Source organism: Lipotes vexillifer, unplaced genomic scaffold (assembly GCF_000442215.2).
Source record: "Lipotes vexillifer unplaced genomic scaffold, Lipotes_vexillifer_v1.1 scaffold4, whole genome shotgun sequence".
NCBI classification, from domain to species: Eukaryota; Metazoa; Chordata; class Mammalia; order Artiodactyla; family Lipotidae; genus Lipotes; species Lipotes vexillifer.
This window is the reverse complement of record NW_006785876.1, coordinates 4035465-4042760: the sequence shown is the minus strand read 5'-3', so window position 1 is coordinate 4042760 and position 7296 is coordinate 4035465. Positions and strand designations below refer to the sequence as shown.

Sequence of the window (7296 nt, the reverse complement as noted above, 5' to 3'; positions counted from 1 at the left end):
ATCCTCTTACCCCTTCTAACTTGTGGTTGTGTATCTTTCAATTTATTCCATTAGAACTTTAGGTCCTCTATACATCCTATTTGTTGTACACCCTATACAAAATGTCAACAGCAGTTATTCTCTGATATTGGAATTATGGTTAATTTTAAAATCTTTTTGCTTGTCTGCATCATCTAACATTTCCATAATGAACATTTTCATTATGAACAAGAGTTAATTATGTAATAAGGATATTAAAGTAAAATAAATATATATCAAATTGTGTTAGGCTCTGTGATGCGGGCACAGGTGCTAAGAGGTAGTACGGATATGGACTTGCCTTTAAGAGGTGCATGATCTCATCCATACATACATTGGAAAAACATTTAGCAATAAGACAAGCTATTCAGGAAAGTGTTCACCGAGAACTGAATGTACAGTTGGCAAGTACTTTGGAAGGAAAAAATGACTAGGCTGAGTGGCCCTAGAAGGAGCATTTGGGCCCAGCCTTGGATGATAAACCTGCCAGAGACTAAGCAGAGGGCGAGGCAGGATGCAAGGGTCTCTGCAAATCCCCAGTATACGTAGAGGTGCTCAGTGAACACTGAAGAATTGAACACTTATTGAATTCATATAGAAACTTCACTCAGGCACAAGTACATTCAGCGTTAACAGTGGCTCATACCCAAGACATATAAATTGAAACCAAAATTAATTTCACTGTGGGTTTATGACAAGTCAAGAATGGGAGAAAATGTCATCTTCTTTTACGTGATTTCTGCATTGATGATTACATCTCATAAGTGCATCTGTGGGTTTGCAAAGAAAGACCCATCTGGACTGGACACCTCTTAGGTGTGTTCTCCACCCCTTTTGCCCTTAATTAAGATGGGGGAGTTCTTACTGGTCTTCTAGTTCCTCTGTTCAAAACCATACTCACCCTAAAGGAGCATCTCTTCACCTCTTTATGTTTTGATTGATTATATGTTTCTCTGTGTTAAAAAAGCCTGGAGGCATCTACTTCTGGACAAGATGAAACAACAGGGTCCAAATTAATCCTTTTGCCTTAAACAACTAGAAAAGCAGATTAAAATATATGAAAAAATGGGGGTGGAGGTATAAGCAGGGGCTGGACGGAAGAATTACAAAGGTGCATGAGGAAACTTTTGAGACTGATGAATATATTCATTATCTTGATTATGGTGATTCTTTCGCAGGGGTATACATATTTCAAAACTTAGACTGTATACTTCAAATATGAGCAGTTTTTGTATGTCAATTATATCTCGATAAAACTTTTTAAAAGTACTGGAGAGAGAGAAAAAAAAAAATCCTGGGAGCACAGGTACCATCAAAAAAAAAAATACTCCCTGGCTTCTCTAGTGGCGCAGTGGTTGAGAGTCCGCCTGCCGATGCAGGGGACACGGGTTCGTGCTCCGGTCCGGGAAGATCCCACATGCCGCGCAGCGGCTGGGCCCGTCAGCCATGGCCGCTGAGCCTGCGCATCTGGAGCCTGTGCTCTGCAACGGCAGAGGCCACAACAGTGAGAGGTCCGCGTACTGCAAAAAAAAAACAAAAAAACAACTCCCGTGCTATTAGTTGGATAGTTTCCCTTTCTTTTAGCAGATTTTAAAAATTACGGTTAAGGGGCTTCCCTGGTGGCACAGTGGTTGCGAGTCAGCCTGCCGATGCAGGGGACACGGGTTCGTGCCCCGGTCCAGGAGGATCCCACATGCCGCAGAGCGGCTGGGCCCGTGAGCCATGGCCACTGAGCCTGTGCTCCGCAACAACAACAAAAAAAAAAATTACGGTTAAGCAGAGGTGAATATACAGAGAACAATAATCCTATGCTATTTAATTGAATAATTTCCCTTCTTTTTATCAGATCTGTTACTCATGTTAAGCAATTGGGTTGCTAATGAAGTTAAAGCTTCTGGACCCTCACTTACAAGTTCTTTCCAAAGTTGTAGAGCTGATTTTCTGTTTGTAATTGTGTTTTCTTTTTTTAAAAAAGAGGCCCCAGACTTCCCTGGTGGCGCAGTGGTTAAGAATCCGCCTGCCAATGCAGGGGACACGGGTTTGATTCTGGTCAGGGAAGATCCCACATGCTGCGGAGCAAATAAGCCCGGGTGGTGTGCCACAATTACTGAAGCCCGTGCACTTAGAACCTGTGCTCTGCAACAAGAGAAAAGCCACCGCAATGAGAAGCCCGCGCAACACAACGAAGAGTAGCCCCCGCTCGCTGCAACTAGAGAAAGCCTGCGAACAGCGACGAAGACCCAAAGCAGCCAAAAATATAAATTAAAAAAAAAAAAAAAAAAAAAAAGAGGCCCCAGATTGTATAAGATTCAGGCTCCATGAAACCTGGATGCAACCCTACTTTTTTAAAAAAAGATTTTATTAAAGGTCTTTATAGAGCAACATCAGACTCCAAATCCAGCTGCCAAGGAGACTGTGTTATGCAGTGGGTACTTGCTGGCATGGCAGGCGTCTATGGCTTCCCTCCCTTCTGTTCGGGGATGGGGAAGGTGACAGTGGGCAGTGTCTCTTCTATGGGTTCCGCCATGCTCAGTGGTCAGGCAGGGGCTTCTTAAGGGTCCATCTTTCCACTTGGGTCCCAAGGCAGCATGATCTTCACTTTGATGCCCAGCACACCCTGTCTGAGCAGCATATGGCACCCGGTGGTGTCTGTGTAGAAACTATAACAAGGTCCTCACTGGGGGTCATCAGGCCATCCACAACTTCTTGGATTTAACCCTCTGTCCTTGGAGTTGCCCAGGCATTACGACCTAGCAGCCCTTGTCCCCACTCTCCATGATGACCTTCAGCATACCACAGCAAGCCCTCCTAGAGGTGTGTACTGCACATCCCGCCTGGGTGATGTGCACAGAGCTCTCGTATATTCCTTTTCCTCCTAAAGCTCTACACTGCCCTCAGGGAAGCCAAATCTCTTCTGAAGCACAGCGGTCAATTCCTGGATCCGCCAGCCCTTCTTACCAAGAACATTGTGCGTCCTGGAGGCCAAGATAATGATTTCCGTCTTGGTTGGTGTAAATCGGACTTCAACTCCAGAGTGTTCATCTTTGGCCAGCGTCCGAGTGAGACACGTGTTCAATTCAACCTTGAGGACGCCATCAGCCACATCTTGGAAATTGACACTGCCATCTTGCCACCTGGCAGCACCTTAAGGAATGGCCCAGTGCTGCTGTTAAATGACCTAAGGAGTGTGATGTGAGCAAATGGTTCCCACTGCTATTGCAGACAGAACACAAACACCCAAAGAACTTTAGGACTATGGTAGCCTAGAGCACCATTCTCTCCTTGGATAAGCCTTTGTGTGGACTTGGTAACAGCAGCTGAGGGGCTGTGAATAATACTTCAGACTTCCTCACTTTCTTTTTCATCAGTTGCTCTATCTGGAGGGACCCAAGTGTGAAGGGGAAAAATGACCCAATAAATACAATTCAGCTTCAGCAGCTTCAGAATGCCCATTCCCTGTCTCCTCCATCGGCTCCAGAATTGAACAAGCAAGGTAGGAGAGGAGAGCTTTGCCTCAGGTGCTCTTTGTGACTCAACACTGGGGAATTTCAGTTCCAACACCTCCAAAGAAGGTGTCTTGAAATGATCATGGAAATAGGATCTTTTACTACATTTGAGCCACATTTCACACTGTTCCTGAGTAGAATATCCTTGCTCTGCCTCTCTGTCAACCAGATCCCACTAGTTCCTCAATACAAGCTCAGTGCCTCCCTCCTGGAATTGCCTTCCCAGATCTATCCAGTGCAGAGTGAAATCTTCCTTCCCTAAACCGAGCACTTAAGATATGACAATTCTTGAAGCTGTTAGGAGTTTAGACCCAAACTCCTATAACCATATGATCTTGGGTAAGTGATAATTTTTCTGAGCAGAGAGTCCCCAATAATAATTCATTATCCACACAATATGTGTTAATTTTATTTATTTATTTATTATTATTATTATTTTTAATGCGTTAATTTTATAATTAAAATGTTTTATGATGGCAATAACAATTCGTACTGATGTCATGGAGCCGGCATGAAGCTTAACTAAGATAATATATGTAAATATCTTTTGTAAACTATAAAGTGCTGTACAAACATAAGGTACCGGCAGAGGTGATATTCCAAATATTTAATGACCGGTAGGCACTGGCCTTGACCAATCAGAATAGTTTCAATCACAGCACGGGGGCTCAGTCCAGTAAACTCCTTGTGGTGTCAGACATTAACTCTTTAGTTGCTAAATTAAAGGAAGGTTTGGGGTTTCCTGAAGGAGAAGCTAAAGTAATGGGGGTCTAGTGGAAAGAGACTCAGGGGGCTAGGGGCTATATTCTTTTTCAGATTCTCTTCCCTTATAGGTTACTATAAGATATTGAGTATAGTTCCCTGTGCTATAGAGTAAGCCCTTGTTGGTTATCTATTTTATCCATAGTAATGTGTGTATGTTACTCCCAACCTCCTAATTTATCCCTCCCCCCATTTTCCATAAGTTTTTTTCTATGTGTGTGAATCTCTTTCTGTTTTGTAAATAAGTTCACTTCTATCATTTTTATTTTTTAGATTCCACATATAAGTGATATCATATGATATATGTCGTTGCCTGGCTTACTTAGTACGATACTCTCTAGGTCATCCATGTTGCTATAAATGGCATTATTTCATTCTTTTTTATGGCTGAGTAATATTCCATTGTATACATGTACCACATCTTCTTTATCCATTCATTTATTGACAGACATCTAGGTTGCTTCCATGTCTCGGCTATTGTAAATAGTGCTGCAATGAACATTGGGGTACATGTATCTTAGAAAATATTTTTGCCTGGACAAAAATGAAGCAGGACACATAAAAATTTGTGGGGTGAATTAAAGCAGTTCTTAAAGCAAAATTTATAGCATTATAAAGTAGCTTACCTTAGAGAAGAAGAAAGGTCTCAAATCAACAACTAAGCGTCCATCTTAAGAAACCAAGGAAAGCAAAATAAACCAAATGCAAGCAGAAAGAAGGAAGTAATAAAGAGCAGAAAAAATGACCTTGAAAACTGAAAAACAATAAAGAATATCAATAAAATCAAAAGCTGATTCTCTGAAAACATCAATGAGATCAATAAACTTTAGCCATACTAAAAATTTAAAAAAATAGAAGAGACACAAATTACCAATGTCATTAAAGACCCCACAGATATTAAAAGGCAGTGCTCTGAACTATGCACATAAATTCAAGAACTTAGATGAAATGGACCAATTCCTTAAAAGCCACAAACTTCCAAAACTCACAAAAAGAAGAAATAAGCAACATATATATTAAAGAAATGGAATCCATAGATAAAAACCTTAAAAAAAAAAACCCTCTAGGCCCAAACGGTTTCACTGGTAAATTCTACCAAACTTTTTTTTTGTTTGTTTCTGGTACGCGGGCCTCTCACTGCTGTGGCCTCTCCCGTTGAGGAGCACAGGCTCTGAACGCGCAGGCTCAGTGGCCACGGCTCACGGGCCCAGCCACTCCGCGTCATGTGGGATCTCCCCGGACCGGGGCACAAACCTGTGTCCCCTGCATCGGCAGGTGGACTCTCAACCACTGCGCCACCAGGGAAGCCCTACCAAACTTTTAAAGAACAAATAGCACCAATTTTACACAATCTCTTCCAGAGAATAGAAGGGAAGAGAACACTTCCCAACTCATTTTATGAGGCTAGAATTGCCTTGATACCAAAAAACTAGGCAAAGACTGTACAAGGAGAGAAAACTATAGACCACTGTCCCTCACGAACAATACACAAAAATCTTCAAAAAAAAAAATACTAAGAAATCAAATCCAGCAATATATAAACAGAATACTACTTGGTGACCAAGGGGGTTTATCCTAGAAATGCATGACTGGCTCCAAATTCAAAAATCAATCAATGTAGTTCACCATATTAAAACACTGAAAAGGAAAAATGACATGAGCATATCAAACAATGCAGAAAAAGCATTTGAAAACATCCAGCATCGATTCTTGATAAAAACTCTCAGCAATATAGAAATAGAAGGAAATGTCCTTAATTTGATAAAGGCCATCTACAAAATACCTACAGTTAATGTAATGTTTAATGGCGAAACACTGAATGCTTTCTCCTAAGGTCAGGAACAAAGGAAAGATGTCCTCTATCAACACTCCTATTCAGTATAATACAGGAAGTCCTAGTCAGTGCAGTAAGGCAGAGAAAGAAAGTAAAGGCATACAGATTAGAAAGAAAGAATACTGTAGCTATCTGCAGGTGACATGATTTTCTACATAGAAAATCCCAAGGAATTTACTGAAAAAGTCTTAAATTAATAAATGAGCTTAGCACAACTGCAAGAGATAAGGCTAACTCACAAAGAAGATTATATTTCTACATGCTTAAACAATTTGGAAATCAAAATTAAGATATATATTTCATTTAAAAATTTTAAAAGAGAAATACTTAGGTATAAATTTGACAAAACTTGTGCAGGATCTGTATGCTGACAACTATAAACACCGAGGAGAGAAATCAAAGGACATAAATAAATGGAGAGACATACTGGATTCATGGGTTGGAAGATCCAATTTAGTTGAACATGTCAATTTTCTCTGAAGAAATCTATAGATGTAATACAATTCCAATCAAAAGTCCAATAAGATTTCTGCAGATATAGACAAGCTGATTCTAAAATTTATTTGGAAAGGTGAAGGGACCAGAATAGCCATAACAATTTTGAAAAAGAAGGATAAAGTGGGAGAAATCAGTCTACCTGATTTTAAAACTTACTGTAAAGGAACAATAATTAAGACACTGTGGTACTGGTGGAGGGATAGAGACATAGACCAATGGATCAGAATATATCAAGCAATTGAGTCACAAACCGTCAGTTGTTGACAAAAGTAAAAAAGCAATTAAATGGAAAAAATGATAGCCTTTTCAATATGTGATGTTGGAATAACTGAACATCCATGTGCAAAAGTATGCCACGAAAAGCTAAAGACAAAAAAAATCTTGACCTCAGTCTCACATTTTATACAAAAATTAACTCAAAAATAGATCATAGATGTAAAACATAAAACTATACAACTTTTAGAAGAAGAAATAGTAGAAATGTTTATGACTTGGGATCAGGGAGTTTTCTTAGACTTGATATAAAAAGCACAACTCATAAAAGAAAAAAAATTGACAAATCGGACTTTTTAAAAATGAAAACCTTTTGCTTTGTGAAAGACACTAAGAGAAAGAAAAGCTATAGACTGGGGAAAAATATTTTCAAATCACATATCAACAAAGGACTTGTATCTAGAA

At 40.0% G+C, this 7296-nt stretch overlaps 1 pseudogene; it reads right to left on the bottom strand.

The window, feature by feature from the left end:
* Nucleotides 1–2389: 2389 nt before the first annotated feature.
* LOC103076190 (40S ribosomal protein S3 pseudogene) lies at nt 2390–3144 on the bottom strand (annotated as a pseudogene).
* Nucleotides 3145–7296: the final 4152 nt, after the last annotated feature.